Source organism: Mirounga angustirostris, unplaced genomic scaffold, assembly GCF_029215605.1.
Source record: "Mirounga angustirostris isolate CCGP_5_RB_7025 unplaced genomic scaffold, mMirAng1.0.hap1 SCAF_5, whole genome shotgun sequence".
NCBI classification, from domain to species: Eukaryota; Metazoa; Chordata; class Mammalia; order Carnivora; family Phocidae; genus Mirounga; species Mirounga angustirostris.
The window spans coordinates 19,278,999-19,299,681 of NW_026991713.1; positions in this window are offsets into that span (position 1 = coordinate 19,278,999).

Consider the following 20,683-nt stretch of genomic DNA (forward strand, 5'->3'; position numbering starts at 1 on the left):
TCAAAGTAGTAACAGTTTCCTGCTGTTGCTAGTCCCTAGGTGCCTCACTATCCTTTGTTGATTCCCTTAACTTGGATCTGAAATAGTCCCTTTATAAATCAGCTCAACTCTTCTGAGTATGTCGGGTTTCCTGCCAGACCCCCTAAGTCATTCCACTCTTGCTTGCTTAAAGTCTATTTCTGCTTTCTCATTCCTCTTTAACTTTTGGGACCTATCAGCCAATTAATTTGAAGATCTCTCTGATGATATTTCTGCCTCATTTTTGAATTGGATTATTTATCCTACAGGAATTTAAAAGACGTGAGGGCTAATGTATTTAATAACCTAATTTGCATTGTTCTCCAAACCCATACCCACGGGCCCATGCTCTTCCTTCTGCCTTCAGTACCTGCCTCCTCCTGCCCATCCTACAAGACCTACTATAGGGACAGCTCTTCTACAGAGCCTTCTCTGACATGTCCCTCCAAACATCAGCAGATTTAAGTGTTTTCTCCTCTTTGCTAACATAACTCACTACAGATTCCTTTATCATAACACTTATCACACTGCTCTGTTTACACACACAGCTCTCCACTAGACTATAAATTCCCACAAGATTGTATCCTGTTAATTTTTCTGTTCCTATGATCTAACACACACCTGGTACACAGTAATTGCTCAATAAGTTTGCAATGAATGAGTTAGAGAAAGAAGCTACATTCTTCTATAACAGTTCTAGATATAATCCAGGTACACTGTAGATTTAAGGCCACCATTAATCAATAAATCCATGGGTTGTCAGGATTAGATATCAGGAGGAGCATTCTCTAATCCCACTTGGAAACATGCATTTCCAGTTTTCCAGTTTCATTGGCTCATTCACACTCCTTAATGTTAGCTTTCCAACAAAGGACTACAGAAACCCAGTTTACACAGTTGAAGACCAAAAATCTCCAATACATACATGGCCATCGTCAGATCCCCTAGACTAGGCAGAATTACAACAAATTAAAAGAAGGCATTCTTTTTTCTAGATTTTCCAAACTGGAAACTTAAGAAAAGGCAGTGAAATTGCATACCCTTGTACCATTTGCCCTCTCAACCTTTTTGCATAAACTAACTTTGGAATCTTAAGTTTTCAAGATAGATCTTGAAAATTAGACATCTCTATGAGGATGCTATTTAAAAGAGTTTTCCAAGGTTATCTTTTGGGAGGCTTAAGTTTATGTGCTTTCAGCTTCTACTGAAACCTCAGTCAATCTGCTGTTTTCTACTCCATATGGTCTGGCAAGTAATTCCTCCCTTTTCCACTGCAGGGAGTTAACCCCACAGCAGAAACAGTGAGTCACAAGGACAAGAACCAAATGATGTAGACGACCCCATCACAACCACTCAAGCTGGTGTAAACATTTGAATATGGCATGGAGATTAGACATAATATGGTGCTCCTTCTTCCCAGACCTGAGTCATCTTCCTCTATGGATCAAATATAACAGCAGTCAGTTTTTAAATGAATTTCTCAGAGTAATGGCATATATTCTGTCTATTGTTTATAGGGAAATTTATATTACAAAAGATGTTGATATAACTACAAAAAGAAAAAAATGCTTTCTTATCTCCGATACTCCCCATTAACTTGTTGGGCTCTAGCCACCCTGCACTAGTTAGTTATTCATTTAAAGCTCTTAATTGTGACATTAGTATCCTTTCACATACAGATGATTTATGCCAAGAAAATTCTCCTAAACCAGAAAATGACTAGAAACTGGTCTAGAGAAATGCAATAATAGTCAAATTTATATGATCTATAAGAGGGAGTAGGAGATTTCTTTATGGTATAATGGCACTGAAATTAAGCTGAACTCAAGAAACTGAGTGAAGAGGGATGATACAGCGTGAGGAACCCTGCTTAGCACCTTCTTTTTAGTTTTGTATCTCATTTAATCCTTATAGTCTCCATGGATTGTTGATATGATTAACTCCATTTTACAAATAGGGAAACTGATTCAGATTTAGAAGGGTAAGGAACCAGACCTTACTCTACTTAACTCCATGAACCCTTCAGTTAATAGGATTAGTGGCCAGGGTGGGAGGGTTTCTGCTCCAAACAAATATTTATCTGTTCATCGCAGTGCTGCCCTGCCCCACTCAGACATGTATTGTACTTTTTCATTTCAGTGCCTTTGCTTCTTCCTTCCCTGAAAACTTCCTCCTCACTGTCCAATCCACTAATCTAGATTTCAAATCTCAACTCTAATTCCATTCCTTCCAAGAAGCTTTCTCAGCTCATGCTGTGCATAGGGACTATACTCTTACTGAATTCCTGTAGCCTTTTCTCTTTCCTTGGATCACATGGCACTTGTCATATTTTGCCAGGTAGCTATTTTCCCAACTTCATGTCTTCTTTCCATCTGGTTCATAAGCAACCCAAGATCAGACACTTAATCTTAACATTCCCTACCATTCTTAAAAATAATTCTGAGCACCCAGTTGAATAACAAGCATTTAGGAATACAGAAATGAATAGTTTATGGAAGAAACATTTAAAAATATGTCTTGTGTATGTCCTATCACTATTTATTGCCTACCCTCTACATATTTACATTGTGTTACAAGAACAATTCTCATTTGCCATAGAAAAAGCCAATCTATTTGCCAAAGTAGGAAAATAACTAAATTCTTCTATAAGAGTTTTCAACAGCAACCGTTGAAACAAGCAAACAAACAAAGCATAAATCACTATGACCTGAGCTAACTGGGTTAGTCTATATTGTACACAGGCTATCCTTACATAACTGTTACATTTTTTCTTGTGAGAGAATTTACCTTTATAAAAAGGAGTTGAGAGGCAAAGGCCACTTGCTGGAGGTCCCACAAGCCCCTTGGATGGCCCTGTATTCAGAGCACAAGACCAAGAAAAAGTGATAGGGTTAAGGAAGGTAGTCAGAAACACTCAAGGTATCAACTGAACTACAAAGTGAGGAGAACAATAAACTCAGAGAAAACCCAGGCCAAACAAACCGCTTCACTGAAAAATCCACCCCTTCAAGGGAATTGACCACTCTTGGGAATTGTGAATTTTTTCTTTCTTTCTTTTGTCATGCTACATGATTAAGTCCTCTAGTTAATGAGAAAAACATTTGACTTATTTATGTTCAATAAATTCCCATGAAAAAGATGGAAATTGGAAACATTTTCAAGCTGACAAACATTTAAAAAAATTCAAAAGCATCCATCAAGCCACCATGCCCCAAATGGAGGTATTTAGCACCATCTTGGCAACCTAAGCCATATGCCCTGCCCTTCCACTCAGCAAGAAGCATCTAAAAAACCACAGGAAGCTCATCCCAGGCTCCTTGAGCAACATTCCTCCTTCTCGGATAAGGCCCAACGCAGGCTAGGATGGAGCCTTAGAACCAGCAGATGTCCCAGATGCAGAACTCGGAATGTAACCACATATTTTCTTTGGTCATTAACTTATTTTTACTATTAAAGCATCCTTAAAAAAATTAGGACCAAAAGAAGAGGATTAAAAAGAAATAACCACCCATAATTATACCTTCTTAAGCTAACAAATATTAACAGAACTCGACTTTCTCCCCCAAAACCTTCCCCATCTCTCAACCATGCTCATCTCATTGACTGGCATTACCATCCACCAATTGGCTAGATAGGCCACAAATCTAGTCATCAGACTTTATGTCTCTCTATATCCAATTAATCAGCATTTTTCTAATAACTTTCATATTTATAAAATTTCAACTTCTTTCAAATTTAGTGGAGTTAATATTTTGTACGTATTAAACCAACGTTCTTTTTTGTTGCTCTTTCCATTATTCTTGTTTCCTGACAGTTCATTTAACTCTTATAGCCACAGAGAATTCCCCCTACATCAAAGAGAATATTGTGACTCAAAGGAAGTGTCAACAAGATGGGAAAAAAAAGCCTACTTCTCCAGCCCCTAATGGATTGTGGAAGAGGGGGTGAAGACAGGGGAAGCACGTAGTGTAAGAAAAAAATAAACCCCTATGGTTGTAAGCCATCAGGATTTGGGAATGCTTTTTTACAACAACACTACCCAGCCTATCCTGACTGATATACTAAGTTATACCAAACCCAGAAAGCCCTGATAAGCAGACTCATGCTATTTCTAGAGCCACTCAGAGCTGACAATCTCTCTGCCTTTTCTTTTCCTTCTACAGAGGTAGCACAATACTCAGACCATTCATGAGAATTTATAGAATGGGTATGGCTCCATACTCCAATATCCAATAGTTATGGCTCCACACTCCAATATCCAGAGCCTTTCTCAAGGCTCATGTGGATCTTAGATAATAACTCAAGGTCCAAGTCTCACCACTGCCAGGAATCTGGTTCAATCCTGGTTAAAGAGTCTGTGCTCTTAGTCACTAAGCTATGATGCCACTCAAGTAGGAGACACTGAATATAAATTACAAGTTGACTAGAGACTGCTGTAAACCTTCTAAGAAACTTAGGGTCCAAAGGGATTTTGAGGGCCACCCCCTGATAATATCTCATCAGCAGATCATCCAACCTGTGCTAAACACCTCCACCAATGGGAAACTCACCACTTCTCAAGGCAACTCATTGAATGAATGTAATTATTAGAAAGTTCTTGGTTGTATCAAGATAAAATCTATTTTTTTTTTTAATATTTTATTTATTTGAGAGAGAGTGAACACAAGCAGGGGGTGAGGCAGAGGGAGATGGTCATGCAGGCTGTATCCCAGGACCCTGAGATCACGATCTAAGCTGAAGTCAGATGCTTAACTCACTGAGCCACCCAGGTGCCCCAAGACAAAATCTATTTCTTTATAGCATCTACCTATTGATTTTAATTCTATGCTTTGGAGTATGTAGTATGAAGCTAAGTTCTCATTCTCATGTCTGCCTTTCAAATATATGAAGACATGTCCCAACAGATCATTTTCTTCTCTTCTTCCATTTTGCTCTTCTCAATTCTTTATTCAATTGTCACACATGTAGCAGAGTTAAGAGTCATCACCAGCTTCATCACTGTTCCCTGAACACACTCTAATTTATCTGTAACTTACTGTCACTTTTATTTTGTGGCAAAATACAGCATAGTTCCAAAACAGTACAGAAAACATATGTATAATCTTAAAAACTAGAATAAAAATGAGTATCTGCATATCCACCACTCAACTTTAGAAATATGGCATTAAAAGTGGTTTACAAGCCTTCCTATCCATCTCCTTGGTTGCAGCCCTCTTCCCCCTACCCAAGGTAACCACTAGTCTGTATTTTCTGTTCAGCATTTCCATGCTTTTTTTCATCATGCATTTACCAATCATGTATCCCTAAACAATATATTTTTAATTTTGTTTTAAAAAATATTTTATAAATGGAGCCATAATCTATATGTTCTTATTTCACTCAACTTTATGCTATTGAGATTCATCCATTTAAGTTAATTTCTTTCGTTAAGTTCATAAAGTTCATTTTATATCTTTCATAGCCAAACTTTCCCATATTTTTTTTAATTAATGAATAAAATTTTATATTCACTCTATTACATGGAATCTACCCAATCTCTTCCACCTCAGAAAACATCTCTTGCTGAATAAGAAAAATTTTTAAATTATTACAGGGATACTGTCCATACTGTAATCCCTGGATTGTCCTCTAGAATCCCTTTCAACACGGAAGTCCCAAGTTTTGAAGGAATTGCTGAGAAAGAGCTATGCCATGATTTAAACCATGATTTAAACCACACACTTAAAAGAATAATCCCTTATTTAAAAAAAGAAGAAGAAGAAGTTGGGGCACCTGGGTGGCTCAGTCAGTTAAGCATCTGCCTTCAGCTCAGGTCAGGATCCCAGGGTCCTGGGATTGAGCCCCACATCGGGTTCCCCAATCAGCAGAAAGCCTGCTTCTCTCTCTCCCTCTGCTGCTCCCCCTGCTTGTGTGCTCGCTCACTCTCTCTCTCTGTCAAATACGCAAATAAAATCTTAAAAAAATAAGTCAGGTGCCTAATAAATTTAAAGCTGATTAAAATTAAGTTCAAAAGGAAACAATAATTGTATTTTATTTGTCACAGATAAAGTTACACATTTAATTTGTCTCAGCAAAGGGATTTCTCTAATTATCAACATTTTCAAGTGGTTTTAAATTAGCACAGAAGGTTATTATACCAAAATAAAGAATTTTCTGTTAATATAAAGGATATTTTCAGTTAGTAAAAGACCACAACTCTGACATATATAGAAGCAACCCTAAATTTCTAGACTCAGAGAATGTGGATACCTTTAAAACCAATGTTTAATCCTATATCTTTCTCTCTCTCTCTCTCTCTCTCTCTCTCACAAACACTGACACATTCCTGGAACTCATATATATATATATGAGGTACCCTTTAAAAATCAGAATTATTGGGGCGCCTGGGTGGCTCAGATGGTTAAGCGTCTGCCTTCGGCTCAGGTCATGATCCCAGGGTCCTGGGATCGAGTCCCGCATCGGGCTCCCTGCTAGGTGGGGAGCCTGCTTCTCCCTCTGCCTCTGCCTCTCTCTCTCTCTCTCTCTGACTCTCATGAATAAATAAATAAAACATTTTAAAAATAAATAAATAAATAAATAAAAATCAGAATTATTAGTATATAGGAAAAGAGTTTAATTTTCTCTCTTTTCCCTTCCAGTCTTCTGGTTGAGGTGTTAAAAGCAGAATAAACACCAAAAGGCAAATAAAAAAGTGGAGAGAGGAGTAAAGATTTTGGTTAATACCTGTGATTATCCATGCACTCTCTCATCACACACTGACTAGACATAATATGGAGATGTCAATAAATAATAACCACTAGCCAGTAAAATCAAAGGAATCACTCAAACATTTTCAAGTAAAAGAATCCCATAATTTTAAACCAAGAGGCCCCTCCTATACTTGGAGAATAAACTCTGATAAGCATACTTACCTCACTACTGTATTTGTTAAAAAGCAAGGCTAGTATACAGCAGGAGGCATGTTAAAAAACCACTATCCTGTTCTATTAAGAATAACTTCTCTGTCATCTCTGTTCACTTTTACTTAAGATTTATTTATTTATTTATTTATTTTTATTTGAGAAGAAAAGAAAGCACCCAAGTGGGAGGAGGTAAGAAGGAGAGAGAGAATCTCAAGCAGACTCCCCACTAAGCATGGAGTCCAATGTGGGGCTCAATCTCACAACCCTGAAATCATGACCTGAGCTGAAATCAAGAGTCAGATGCTTAAATGAATGACCCACCCAGTCACTCCTGTTCACTTTTTCAATTACTAAAGACACATAACATATTCAACTTTGAATACAAAGACACCAACTTATCTGGTTTTTTATTTTACCATCAACTCCTTGATGGGAACTGACTTTTGAAATGTAGAAAGAAGACATTTTAGTCAGAAAAATTAACTGCAGTAACACACCACCCCAAAAGTCTCATTGGCTTGCACAAACAAAACAAAACAAAAATCAAAAACCTTATTGTGACTCAGTACTTGAAAGGGAGCTCCTATCACTTGGGTCAATGGGGCCTTTCCTCCTTTGCTCCTGGAGTCCATTATATAATGGAGACTCTTTCATTTGGCCTTCTTGGTCAACAGGGAAAAGAAATGAGAGCTGGAGATTTTTCATGTGGCCCCTGCTAAGCTTCATCTCAGAAGTGACACATGTCATTTCTACCCATAACCCACTGGCCATAATTAGCCACATGACTCAACCCAACTAGAGTATCCAAATCTAGACTTTATAATCAGCATGGTACAAAACTACCAATCTCTAATTTTTTTCACCTCCTTCCCCTACCATAGAAACACCAATGAAAATCAATGAGAAATGCAAAGTTTCAATAGCCCTAGAAACAAGCAGTATTCATATATGATCTGAATTCTATGAAAAATTCTACCAGCCAAATGGCAGAAAAATCTATAAACATTTGCAAAGTCATATGGACAAAAATATATTAGAACAAATCCATCTACCCAGACCAGGCTTTTAACCTCTAAAGCTTGACTTCGTTGATTCAGAGCTACTTTCAAAGGCAAGCTGGGATGTTTTATTCCCTTCCCAATTAGTACTGCTACCATTTTCTGCAGTGTTATTCAACTGGGAGTAGAGATAGATGGGAAGAGCTCTATGGGCTGACATTTCTGAACTCTACATCTCTTAATGAGACAAGCTAGTGGGACAAGGAAATATATTTTAACACAATCAGAATCCATATGAAATAAAAGATAGGCACACACTAGAAAATAAGTAAGGAGCTATGAATATCAGCTAGTCTTCCAGCTTAAGATACAAGGATTCTAGTAGGAAGCAGGTAGGAAGCTATGAAAATCAAGAGGATGCAACAACTTTTTACAACTGGCATTGTCCTACCAAGTCTGGGATGTGAACAATAATCTACTTGTGATTAGGAAAAGAGAGGTACTTATTGGAGGAAGAGAGTGGAATAGTTTTGGTCATCCTAGAAAGCAGCTCCAATGTAACACTAAAACCTAGTTACCAACATTAGCAGAAAGTTTAGTACTTGTCCCTGGGGATCCCATTTCCTGAGTCTAAGAACTCCCCAGAATAACTCATTTTATAGACCAGTCTTGCCTACTCTACCTTGATTCTGATGCCAGAAATTAGATGTGTCTCCTTGAAGATGGAAAATTTGCCATCTTTTCCAAACTCTAGTTGAGAGGTGGGGACTCCTTCCTCTGCCCAGACCCCACTCATGAAAGGGAGGTTTTACCTCAAGGCCACTGAGAATACTGTGACCCCAGTTGCCCTTTCCCTGGCTTATGATGTGGAATCCCACATCAGGAGAGGAAAGCCAAGGAGACCTGGGGATACTGCCCCCTCTCCACTAAGGACTTAGCTCCTAAAGTGGGAGTGTCACTCAGAGAAGTGTGCCCCCAGCACCAAACCTGTAGCTCAGAGATTTTGCCCACAGGGAGAAGCAGTTCCCCCAAAGGAACTGACTTCATTTCAAACAGAGCACGAAGAAGTTCAGGTCTAAACGCACTCTCAAAAACAATCAAGGTGTAGTGAAAGACAATTGGTATGAAATTGATACTCACTGGAGATATAGGTTAAACTATAAACTGGATGGTTTGCTGAAGAGAACAGTAAAAGAGACAGCTGGGAGAGGCCTTCCTGGTGTCAAAGATATATCAAACACTGACTTCAGAAACTATCCTTTCAAAAAAGCCCAAATTTTATTGGATCAGTTTTTAAAGCAATCTGTATCCCAAGGCATCATTGAAAGCAACAGAGCAATTAGCCAGCAATTGGTAGAGCTTAAGAGCTGGCTGTGACCAGAGAAATATATAGACAAAAAAGTCCTGCCAAATTCATTGCCTTCCCAGGGTAACTGTGGGCATACCCAAGCTTCCCCTCTGAGGAGCAACATCAGACACTTCATATTGTAGGGGAAGAAACAGATTTCACTAAAATAAGACAGTCAGTCCATAAACAAGTAAACAAGCAAATAATAATAACGAGGGCTAGAGGGTGGGAACTAATACTCAGAATTGTTACAATAAATTATCTAAAATGTTCAGTTTCCAACAAAAAAAAATATGAGATAAGCAAAGAAACAGGAAAGAATGACTCATACACTGAAAAAAAAGCTTTAAAGTAGCCTATAAATATTTTCAAATAACTAATGGATACTATGATTACAAAGTAAAGGAAGGTATGTGACAGTGTCAACATAGAGAAAATATCAATAAGGAGATACAAATTATTTTTTAAATGAAAATTCTGGTTTTAAAAAGCACAACAAATAAAATAAATAATTCATCAGAGGGGCTTAATAGAGGATTTGAATTGGAAGAAGAAAGAATCAGCAAACATAAAGATAGATTAATTGTGATTATGCAATCCAAAGAACATAGAGAGAGGATGGAAAAAACAGAGATTTAGAGAAATATGGGACGCCATTGGACAAAACAAAATACATGTAACAGGAGAACCAGGAAAACAAAAGAGAGAGAAAAATAGAAAAAATATTCAAAAAAGTAGTAGCTGAAAAGGTCCCAAGTTTATTGAAAACATTGATCTACATGTTCAGGAAGCTCAATGAGCTCCAAGTGGGATAAATACAAAACTATCCACAAAAACATACATGATAGTAAAAACGCTAAGAGCCAAAGATTAAGAGAAAATTTTGAATGCAGCAAAAGAAAAATAACTCATCACTTGCAAGGGAACTACAATAACATTCATAGCTAACTTCTCAGCAGAATCGATTGAGGCTAGAAAGCAGCAGGATAACATACTCAGAGTGCACAAAGATAAAACTACCAACCACGTATTTTATATTCAACAAACATAAGGCAAAATAGAGACATTTCTCAATAAATAAAAACAGAGTTTGTTGCTAGCAGACCCATCTTATCAAAAATATTGAAAGAAATTCAAGCTGTAAGCAAATGGTTCCTACCAGTTATCTGAGTCTATATGAAAAAAAAAAAAGCACTCAGTGAAGGTAACTATGTAATTATAAAAGACAGCATATTTTTTCTCCTTTCTTCTCTTAGTTGATTTTAAAAACAACATGTATACAATGTATCGTTGAGACTATAACATATGGAAATGTAATGATTTCCCAATAACAAAACAAAGGAGATGAGTGGGAGTACAGTTGCATTGGGATAAGGAAATGATGTCAGATGGTAAATCAGATCCACAGAAACAAATGAAGAGAACCAGAAATGATAAATAAAAAGCTAATATAACAAAAGATATATATAGCTATATAGAGATATATATGGATATATATAACGAAACTTGTTCTCAATATATATGTACTATAAAAAATGTACTTGTTCTCTCTCATATTAGAATATATACACACACATACTAGCTCTCAGCTTCTTTAAAAAACATAAAAGTATATAGAGTAATAATTGTAACAACATATTGTTGGGTTTGCAACATTTATAGATATAATATGTATACCAATAATGCCACAAAAAAGGGAAACAGGAAGTAGAGGTACAGAGAAATAGCATTTCTATATTTCACTGGAATTAAGTTAGTATAAATCACAAGCTGATTCTGATAAATTACAATGTATATAGTAATCATTAGAGCAATCACGAAGGAAGTAACTCAAAAATATATAGTGAATCATGTGACTTTTCCCCTGACCCTTCAGGTTGGGCTTATTGTTTCTTCCCTCTGTCCTTTGAAGTTGACATTGTCTGGTTACCTGCACTTTTCCCTCACTTAGTTATAGCACCTCAAGGACAGGGACAATGATGTAAGTACCTTTATATCCTCTGCAACAAGCATAATGCTTGGCACAGAGTAAAAACCCAATACATGTTTGAGGGGCGGAGCAAGATGGCGGAGGAGTAGGAGACCTGGATTTCGTCAGGTCTCAGGAATTCAGCTGGATAGGGATCAAACCATTCTGAACACCTACAAACTCAACAGGAGATCGAAGAAAAGAATAGCAACCACTCTCTGAACAGAAAAGCGACCACTTTCTGGAAGGCAGGACGTGCAGAGAAGTGAATCCGAGGCGATATTCAGGAGGATAGACGGCGGGGGAAGGGCCTCTGTCGGCCGCTTCTGGCAAGTGATACAGCCACGGAGCACAAAATCGGAACTTTTAGAGGTCTGCTCCACTGCGGGACATCACTCCGGTGGCTTAGTGGGGGGTGGGAGCCTCGCGGGACAGTGTGGTCTCAGGACACTCCGGGTCACAGAAAGACCAGGGGTGCCTGAGTGCCGCAGAGCTCTCAGGTATCGGAGAAGGGAAGCTGGCTACAGAGACGGACCGAGACGCAGGCTCTCAGCTCGGGGTTGCCATAAACCGTGAACCACGGCACAGTCAGGCCACTGCTCCTCCAGCAGGGACCCAACAAGCGGCAGATCCAGGGAGATTCACCTTCTTCCCCCTGGGAGGAGAGGTGCGGGAGCGCACAGCAGGGATCTGCTGGGTTTGGAGACTCCACACGGGGTCAGGTGCCAGAGACAGAAACGCTCGGTCACAGGCCGGGTGAGCACAGAGTGTGGCCAGAGACCAGGGAGACGGGAGTGACTGACTGCTTTTCTCTTGGAGAGCACTGAGGAGCGGAGCCCCAAGCTCTCGGCTTCTACGGGGTGGAGATTGGGAGGCCGCCATTTTCCCTCTTGGCCTCCAAAGCTGTACAGAAAGCTTGCAGGAAACAAAAGCTCCCAAGAGCAAACCCTGAGCAGATTACTTAGCCCGGGCCCAGCAAGGGCAGGGCAATTCTGCCTCCAGCAGACATTTGAGCACCACTGCAACAGGCCCCTCCCCAAGAAGATCAGCAAGTACAGCCAGCCAAGACCAAGTTTACCGATCAATGAGAACGGCAGAACTCCAGCGCTAGGGGAATAATACACATAGAATCCACGGCTTTTTTCCCCCTGATTCTTCAGACTTTCAAAGTTAATTTTTTTAATCTTCTTTTTTTCTTTTTCTATTTTTTTTTGAATTTTTCTTTTTCCCTTTTTCAACCAACATCTTATCAATCCCTTTTTTAAAAAATCTTATTTTTCATTTTTAGAGTCATAGTCTAGCCCTTCATAGTAGCTAACCTTATTTTTGGTATATATATAAATTGTTCTCTCTTTAAAACTTTGGGATAGAGTTGCTTCTAACAGACCAAAATATACCCTAAATCTCTAGGGTATGGCTTTGTTCTAGTCTCCTGCCTGATCACATTCTCTCCTTTTTTTTTTTTTTTTAATTTCTCTTCTTTCTTTTTCCAACCATCTTCTTATCTTATCAATTCCTTTTATAAAATCTTTTCTAATTTTCATCTTTACAGTCATATTCCATCCCTTCATTGTATTTACACTTATTTTGTACATATATAAGTTTTTCTATCTTTAAAATTTTGGGAGGCATTTTCTTCTAACAGACCAAAATACACCCAAAATCTAGTGTGTGGCACTGATCTATTCACCCACCTGATCATATTTGATCATACTCTTTTTTTTTAATCATTTTCTTTTTTTTTTTTTTTTTGCTTTTTTCTTTCTTTCCCTAGTTTTCCCCCAGTTTCAGGTCTCTTCTGATTTGTTTAGTGTATATTTTTCTGGGGTCATTGTTACCCTGCTACCATTTTGTTCTCTCATTAAGTATTCTCCTCTGGACAAACTGACAAGATGGAAAAAATCACCTCAAAAAAAAAAAGAACAAGAGGTAGTACTGACTACCAGGGACCTAATCAATATGGACATTAGTAAGATGTCAGAACTAGAGTTCAGAATGACAATTATAAAGATACTAGTTGGGCTTGAAAAAAGCATGGAAGATACTAGAGAAACTCTTTCTGGAGAAGTAAAAGAACTAAAATCTAACCAAGTCAAAATCAAAAAGGCTATTAATGAAATCCAATAAAAAATGGAGGCTCTACCTGCTAGGATAAATGAGGCAGAAGAGAGAATTAGTGACATAAACGACCAAATGATGGAAAATAAAGAAGTTCAGAAAAAGAGAGATAAACAACTACTGGATCCCAAGGGCAGAACCCAAGAGATAAGTGACACCATAAGACAAAACAATATTAGAATAATTGGGATCCCAGAAGAAGAAAGAGAGAGAGGGGCAGAAGGTATATTGGAGCAAATTATAGCAGAGAACTTCCCTAATTTGGGGAAGGAAACAGGCATCAAAATCCAGGAGGCACAGAGAACCCCTCTCAAAATCAATAAAAATAGGTCAACACCCCGACATCTAATAGTAAAACTTACGAGTCTCATAGACAAAGAGAAGATCCTGAAAGCAGCTCAGGACAAGAGGTCTGTAACCTACAATGGAAGAGACATTAGATTGGCAACAGACCTATCCACAGAGACCTGGCAGGCCAGAAAGGACTGGCAGGATATATTCAGAGCACTAAATGAGAAAAATATGCAGCCAAGAATACTATATCCAGGTAGGCTGTCACTGAAAATAGAAGGAGAGATAAAAAGCTTCCAGGACAAACAAAAACTGAACAAATTTGCAAACACCAAACCAGCCCTACAAAAATATTTGAAACGGGTCCTCTAAGCAAAGAGAGAGCCTAAAAGTAACAGAGACCAGAAAGGAACACAGACAATATGCAGTGCCAGTCACCTTACAGGCAATACAATGGCACTAAATTTATCTTTCAATAGTTACCCTGAATGTAAATGGGCTAAGCGCCCAAATCAAAAGACACAGGCTATCAGATTGGATTAAAAAACAAGACCCACTGATATGCTGTCTGCAAGAGATTCATTTTATACCCAAAGACACCTCCAGATTGAAAGTGAGGGGGTGGAAAACCATTTCCCATGCTAATGGACACCAAAAGAAAGCTGGGGTGGCAATTCTTATATCAGACAAATTAGATTTTAAACCAAAGACTATAATAAGAGACGAGGAAGGACACTATATCCTACTTAAAGGGTCTATCCAACAAGAAGATCTAACACTTGTAAATATCTATGCTCCTAACATGGGAGCAGCCAATTATATAAGGCAATTAATAACAAAAGCAAAGAAACACATCAACAACAATACAGTAATAGTAGGGGAGTTTAACACCCCCCCTCACTGAAATGGACAGATCATCTAAGCAAAAGATCAACAAGGAAATAAAGACTTTAAATGACACACTGGACCAAATGGACTTCACAGACATATTCAGAACATTCCATCCCAAAGCAACGGAATACACATTCTTCTCTAGTGCCCATGCAACATTCCCCAGAATAGATCACATCCTAGGTAATAAATCAGGTCTCAACCACTACCAAAAGACTGAGATCATTACCTGCATATTTTCAGACCACAATGCTTTGAAACTAGAACTCAATCACAAGAGGAAAATCAGAAAGAACTCAAATACATAGAGGCTAAAGAGCATCCTACCAAAGAATGAATGGGTCAACCAGGAAATTAAAGAATTTAAAAAATTCATGGAAACCAATGAAAATGAAAACACAACTGTTCAAAATCTTTGGGATGCAGCAAAGGCGGTCCTAAGAGGAAAGTATATAGCAATACAACCTTTTCTCAAGAAATAAGGAAGGTCTCAAATACACAACCTAACCTTACACCTAAAGGAGCTGGAGAAGAACAGCAAATAAAGCCTAAACCCAGCAGGAGAAGAAAAATAATAAAGATCAGAGCAGAAGTCAATGAAATAGAAACTAAAAGAACAGTAGAACAGATCAACAAAACTAGGAGCTGGTTCTTTGAAAGGATTAATAAGATTGATAAAACCCTGGCCAGACTTATCAAAAAGAGAAGAAAAATGACCCAAATAAATAAAATCATGAATGAAAGAGGAGAGATCACAACCAACACCAAAGAAATACAATTATAAGAACATATTATAAGCAACTATATGCTAGCAAATTAGATAACCTGGAAGAAATGGATACATTCCTAGAGATGTATCAACTACCAAAACTGAACCAGGAAGAAATAGAAAATCTGAACAGACCTAGAACCACTAAGGAAATTGAAACAGTTACCAAAAATCTCCCAACAAACAAGAGCCCAGGGCCAGATGGCTTCCCAGGGGAATTCTACCAAACTTTTAAAGAAGATTTAATACCTATACTTCTGAAACTGTTCCAAAAAAATAGGATTGGAAGGCAAACTTCCAAACTCATTTTATGAGGCCAGCATTACCTTCATCCCAAAATCAAACAAAGACCCCATCAGAAAGGAGAATTACAGACCAATATACCTGATGAACATGGATTCAAAAAATCTAACCAAAATACTAGCCAAGAGGATACAACAGTACATTAAAAGGATTATTCACCACGACCAAGTGGGATTTATACCTGGGCCGCAAGGTTGGTTCAACATCTGCAAATCAATCAGTGTGACATAATACATTAATAAAAGAAAGAACAAGAGCCATATGATCCTCTTAATAGATGCAGAAAAAGCATTTGACAAAGTACAGCATCCTTTCTTGATCAAAACTCTTCAGAGTATAGGGATAGAGGGTAAATAACTCAATATCATAAAAGCCATCTATGAAAAACCCACAGCGAATATCATTCTCAATGGGGAAAAACTGAGAGCTTTCCCCTAAGGTCGGGAATACAGCAGGGATGTCCACTATCACCACTGCTATTCAACATAGTATTAGAAGTCCTAGCCACAGAAATCAGACCAAAAAAAAAGAAATAAAAGGCATCCGAATCAACAAAGAAGAAGTCAAACTCTCACTCTTTGCAGATGATATGATACTTTATGTGGAAAACCCCAAAGACTCCACCCCAAAACTGCTAGAACTCATACAGGAATTCAGTAAAGTGGCAGGATATAAAATCAATGCACAGAAGTCAGTGGCATTCCTATACACCAACAACAAGACAGAAGAAAGAGAAATTAAGGAGTCGATCCCATTTACAATTGCACCCAAAACTATAAGATACCTAGGAATAAATCTAACCAAAGAGGCAAAGGATCTGTACTCAGAAAACTATAAAATACTCATGAAAGAAACTGAGGAAGACACAAAGAAATGGAAAAACGTTCCATGCTCATGGATTGGAAGAACAAATATTGTGAAGATGTCAATGCTACCTAGAGCAATCTACACATTTAATGCAATCCCTATCAGAATACCATCAACTTTTTTCAAAGAAATGGAACAAATAATCCTAATATTTTTATGGAAACAGAAAAGACCCCGAATAGCCAGAGGAATATTGAAAAAAGGAAACCAAAGCTGGTGGTATCACAATTCCAGACTTCCAGCTCTATTACAAAGCTGTCATCATCAAGACAGTATGGTACTGGCACAAAAATAGACACATAGATCAATGGAACAAAAGAGAGAGTCCAGAAATGGACCCTCAACTCTATGGTCAATTAATCTTTGACAAAGCAGGAAAGAATGTCCAATGGAAAAAAGACAGTCTCTTCAGCAAATGGTGTTGGGAAAATTGCATAGCCACATGCAGAAGAATAAAACTGGACCATTTCCTTACACCACACACAAAAATAGACTCCAAATGGTTGAAAGACCTCAATGTGAGACAGGAGTCCATCAAAATCCTAAAGGAGAACACAGGCAGCAACCTCTTCGACCTCAACCACAGCAACTTCTTCCTAGAAACATTGCCAAAGTCAAGGGAAGCAAGGGCAAAAATGGGACTTCATCAAGATAAAAAGCTTTTGCACCGCAAAAAAAACAGTCAACAAAACCAAAAGACACCTGACAGAATGGGAGAAGATATTTGCAAATGACGTATCAGATAAAGGGCTAGTATCGAAAATCTATAAAGAACTCATAAAACTCAACATCCAAAGAACAAAGAATCCAATCAAGAAATGGGCAGAAGACATGAACAGACATTTTTCCAAAGAAGACATCCAAATGGCCAACAGACACATGAAAAAGTGCTCAACATCACTCGGCATCAGGGAAATCCAAATCAAAACTTCAATGAGATACCACCTCACACCAGTCAGAATGGCTAAAATTAACAAGTCAGGAAATGACAGATGTTGGCAGGAATGTGGAGAAAGAGGAACCCTTCTACACTGTTGGTTGGGAAGGCAAGCTGGTGCAGCCACTCTGGAAAACACTATGGCGGTTCCTCAAAAAGTTGAAAATAAAGCTACCGTATGACCCAGCAATTGCACTACTGGGTATTTACCCCAAAGATACAAATGTAGTGATCCAAAGGGGTATGTGAACCCCGATGTTTATAGCAGCAATATCCACAATAACCAAACTATGGAAAGAGCCAAGATGTCCATCGACAGATGAATGGATAAAGAAGATGTGGTATATATATACAATGGAATATTATGCAGCCATCCAAAAAAAAACCCAAATCTTGCTATTTACAATAACATGGATGGAACTAGAGGGTATTATGCTAAGCAAAATAAGTCAATCAGAGAAAGACATGTATCATATGATCTCACTGATATGAGGAATTCCTAATCTCAGGAAACAAACTGAGGGTTGCTGGAGTGGTGGGGGGTGGGAGGCATGGGGTCACTGGGTGATAGACATTGGGGAGGGTATGTGCTATGGCGATGCTGTGAATTTTGTAAGACTGATGAATCACAGACCTGTACCTCTGAAACAAATAATATGTTATATGTTAAAAAAAAAAAGAAGAAGAAGAAGATAGTAGGAAGGGAAAAATGAAGGGGGCAAAATCGGAGGGGGAGACGAACCATGACAGATTATGGACTCTGAGAAACAAACTGAGGGTTCTAGAGGGGAGGGGGTGGGAGGATGGGTTGTCCTGGTGATGGGTATTAAAGAGGGCACATTCTGCATGGAGCACTGGGTGTTATACACAAACATTGAATCATGGAACACTACATCCAAAAAAAGGAAGAAAAAACAAAAATCAATAACCTAACCTTACACCATAAAACACTAGAAAAAGAAGAGCAACCTAACCCAAAGAAGAAGGAAGGAAATAATAAACATTAGTGAAATAGAGAATGGCAAGACAATAGAGAAAATCAATGTTTCATTGAAAAGATTGACAAATTGATAAACTCTAGTTAGGTTGGCCAAGAAAAAAAGAGAGAAGTTTCAAACTACCAAAATCAGAAATGAAAAAGATGTTGCTACTAACTTTACCAAAATAAAAAAGATTAGTAAGGAATACTATGAATATATATATATTCACACACACACTGGCTCAAGAAAAAAACACAGATAATCTGCATATATCTATATCAAAGTAAAGAGAAGTAATTATTAGTCCAAAAAACCCCACAAATAAAAAAAGCCCAGGCGTCATTGGCATTACTGGTGCACTGTATCAAATACTTAAAGAATTAATACCTATTTTCACAAACTCTTTAGAAGGGAAACACTTCCCAATTCATTTAGTAAATACAGTATTACCTTGATGCCAAAACCAGACAAAGGCATAACAAGAAAACTACAGTTCAACATTTATTAGGAATATGGATGCAGAATTCCTCAACAAAGTACTAGTAAACAAAATCTAGCAACATATAAAAAGAATCATACAGCATGACCCAGTGGGATTTATCCCATGAATGTAAGGTTGGCTTAACATCCAAAACCCAATTAATGTAATACACCATATCAATAGACTGAAAACCAAGAGCCACATCAACAGACACATTATGCATTTGACAGTAACCAATACTCTTTCATGCAAACTAGGAATAGAAGGGAACTCCCTCACCTTGATAAAGGACATCTACAAAAAAAACCCAAAAACTAGAGCTGACATCATACTTAATGATGAAAGACTGCTTTCCCCTTAAGAGGAGGAATAAGGATGTCCACTCATGCCACTTCTGTTTAACATTGTACTAGAGTTCATAGCCAGGACAATCCTCTGGATGTTGTAGTAGCATTTTAACTGGCCACCCTGTATCCACTTCTAACTCATTCCACTACATGATCTATACTGGAATTACAGGGATCTTTAAAAAACTAAAATCAGAACATGACAGTCTCCTTTTATGTCTCTTCAATGACTCCCTGTTCTCAGAATAAAATGGTCTTGTGCACTACATCTGCCCTGAGCCATATAGTACATTTAACTGAGCCTCTTTAAGGCCTTAGATGTGCCATGTTCTCTCTCCCTGTATAACTCTCTCTTAATGGGTCCTCTAGGTATCCTGTCCACTTGAAATTCTATTCCTCCACCCCATTCACTATCACATGGCAAGCTCCTACCCATCTTTCAGATCTCTGCTTAGACATAAGTTGGTCCAAAAAAACTTTCCTGATTTTCTTAGTCTGGGTAAAGTGTCTTCCATTAAGCAACTGCGCACCCTACACTACCCCATCATGGTGGTTATTGTACTGTACTATAATGAACTGTGCATTTGTCTGAATCTTCCACTAAACTGTAAATTCTATGAGGACCAATTATGCCTGTCTTGCTCATTGTGGCATTTCCAGCATTTATATAGCACAATATCAGTGTAATGGGTGCTTGATAAATACCTATTGAAAATAACAGCTAACAGGGCACCTGGGTGGCTCAGTTGGTTAAGATTCCAACTCTTGATTTTGGCTTGGGTCATGATCTCAGGGTCATGAGACTGAGCCCTGCCATGGCAGAGCCTGCTTAGGATTCTCTCTCCCTCTCCCTCTGCTCCTTCCCCAACCCCCAACTCTACTGCTCGTGTGCACTCTCTCTCTCTCTCAAAAAAAAAAAAAAAAGCTAACACTTATTAAGAGCTTGCTATGTGCCAGCCACTATTTTAAGTGCTTTACAAGTGTTATCTTAATCCACAAACATTTAATGCAACTCCTGGTTTATAGATAAGAAAACTGAGACACAGGAGTTTTGAGTGAATTGCAAAAGTAATAGAACTAAAGGTTGCAGAACAAGATTTGAACTCAGGCAGTCTGGCTACAGAATCCAAGTTTTTAACCACTATGCTATATTCTTAAGTATATGCAAGCATGAAAAAATGCTGTCCTAGATATTTTGAGAAACACAAATATGAGAGGGGGAATGGAATAAGAGTATACAGATACATAAAATACCCAATGTAGTTCTGTGTAATTCAAGGCTTTCTCGCTTTTAAAATACACAAGCAGTAACAAAATCTTCCTGTTTGGAGAGATGGGATTTGTTCACAGAGAAATATTTCAGTATAAAAATTCCTGAATTCAAATGTGTTTGTGACTCAATTACACAGTGGCAGTTAATATTTATGTTAAAAATGAAAAAAAAAAAAAACCAACAAGTTATTC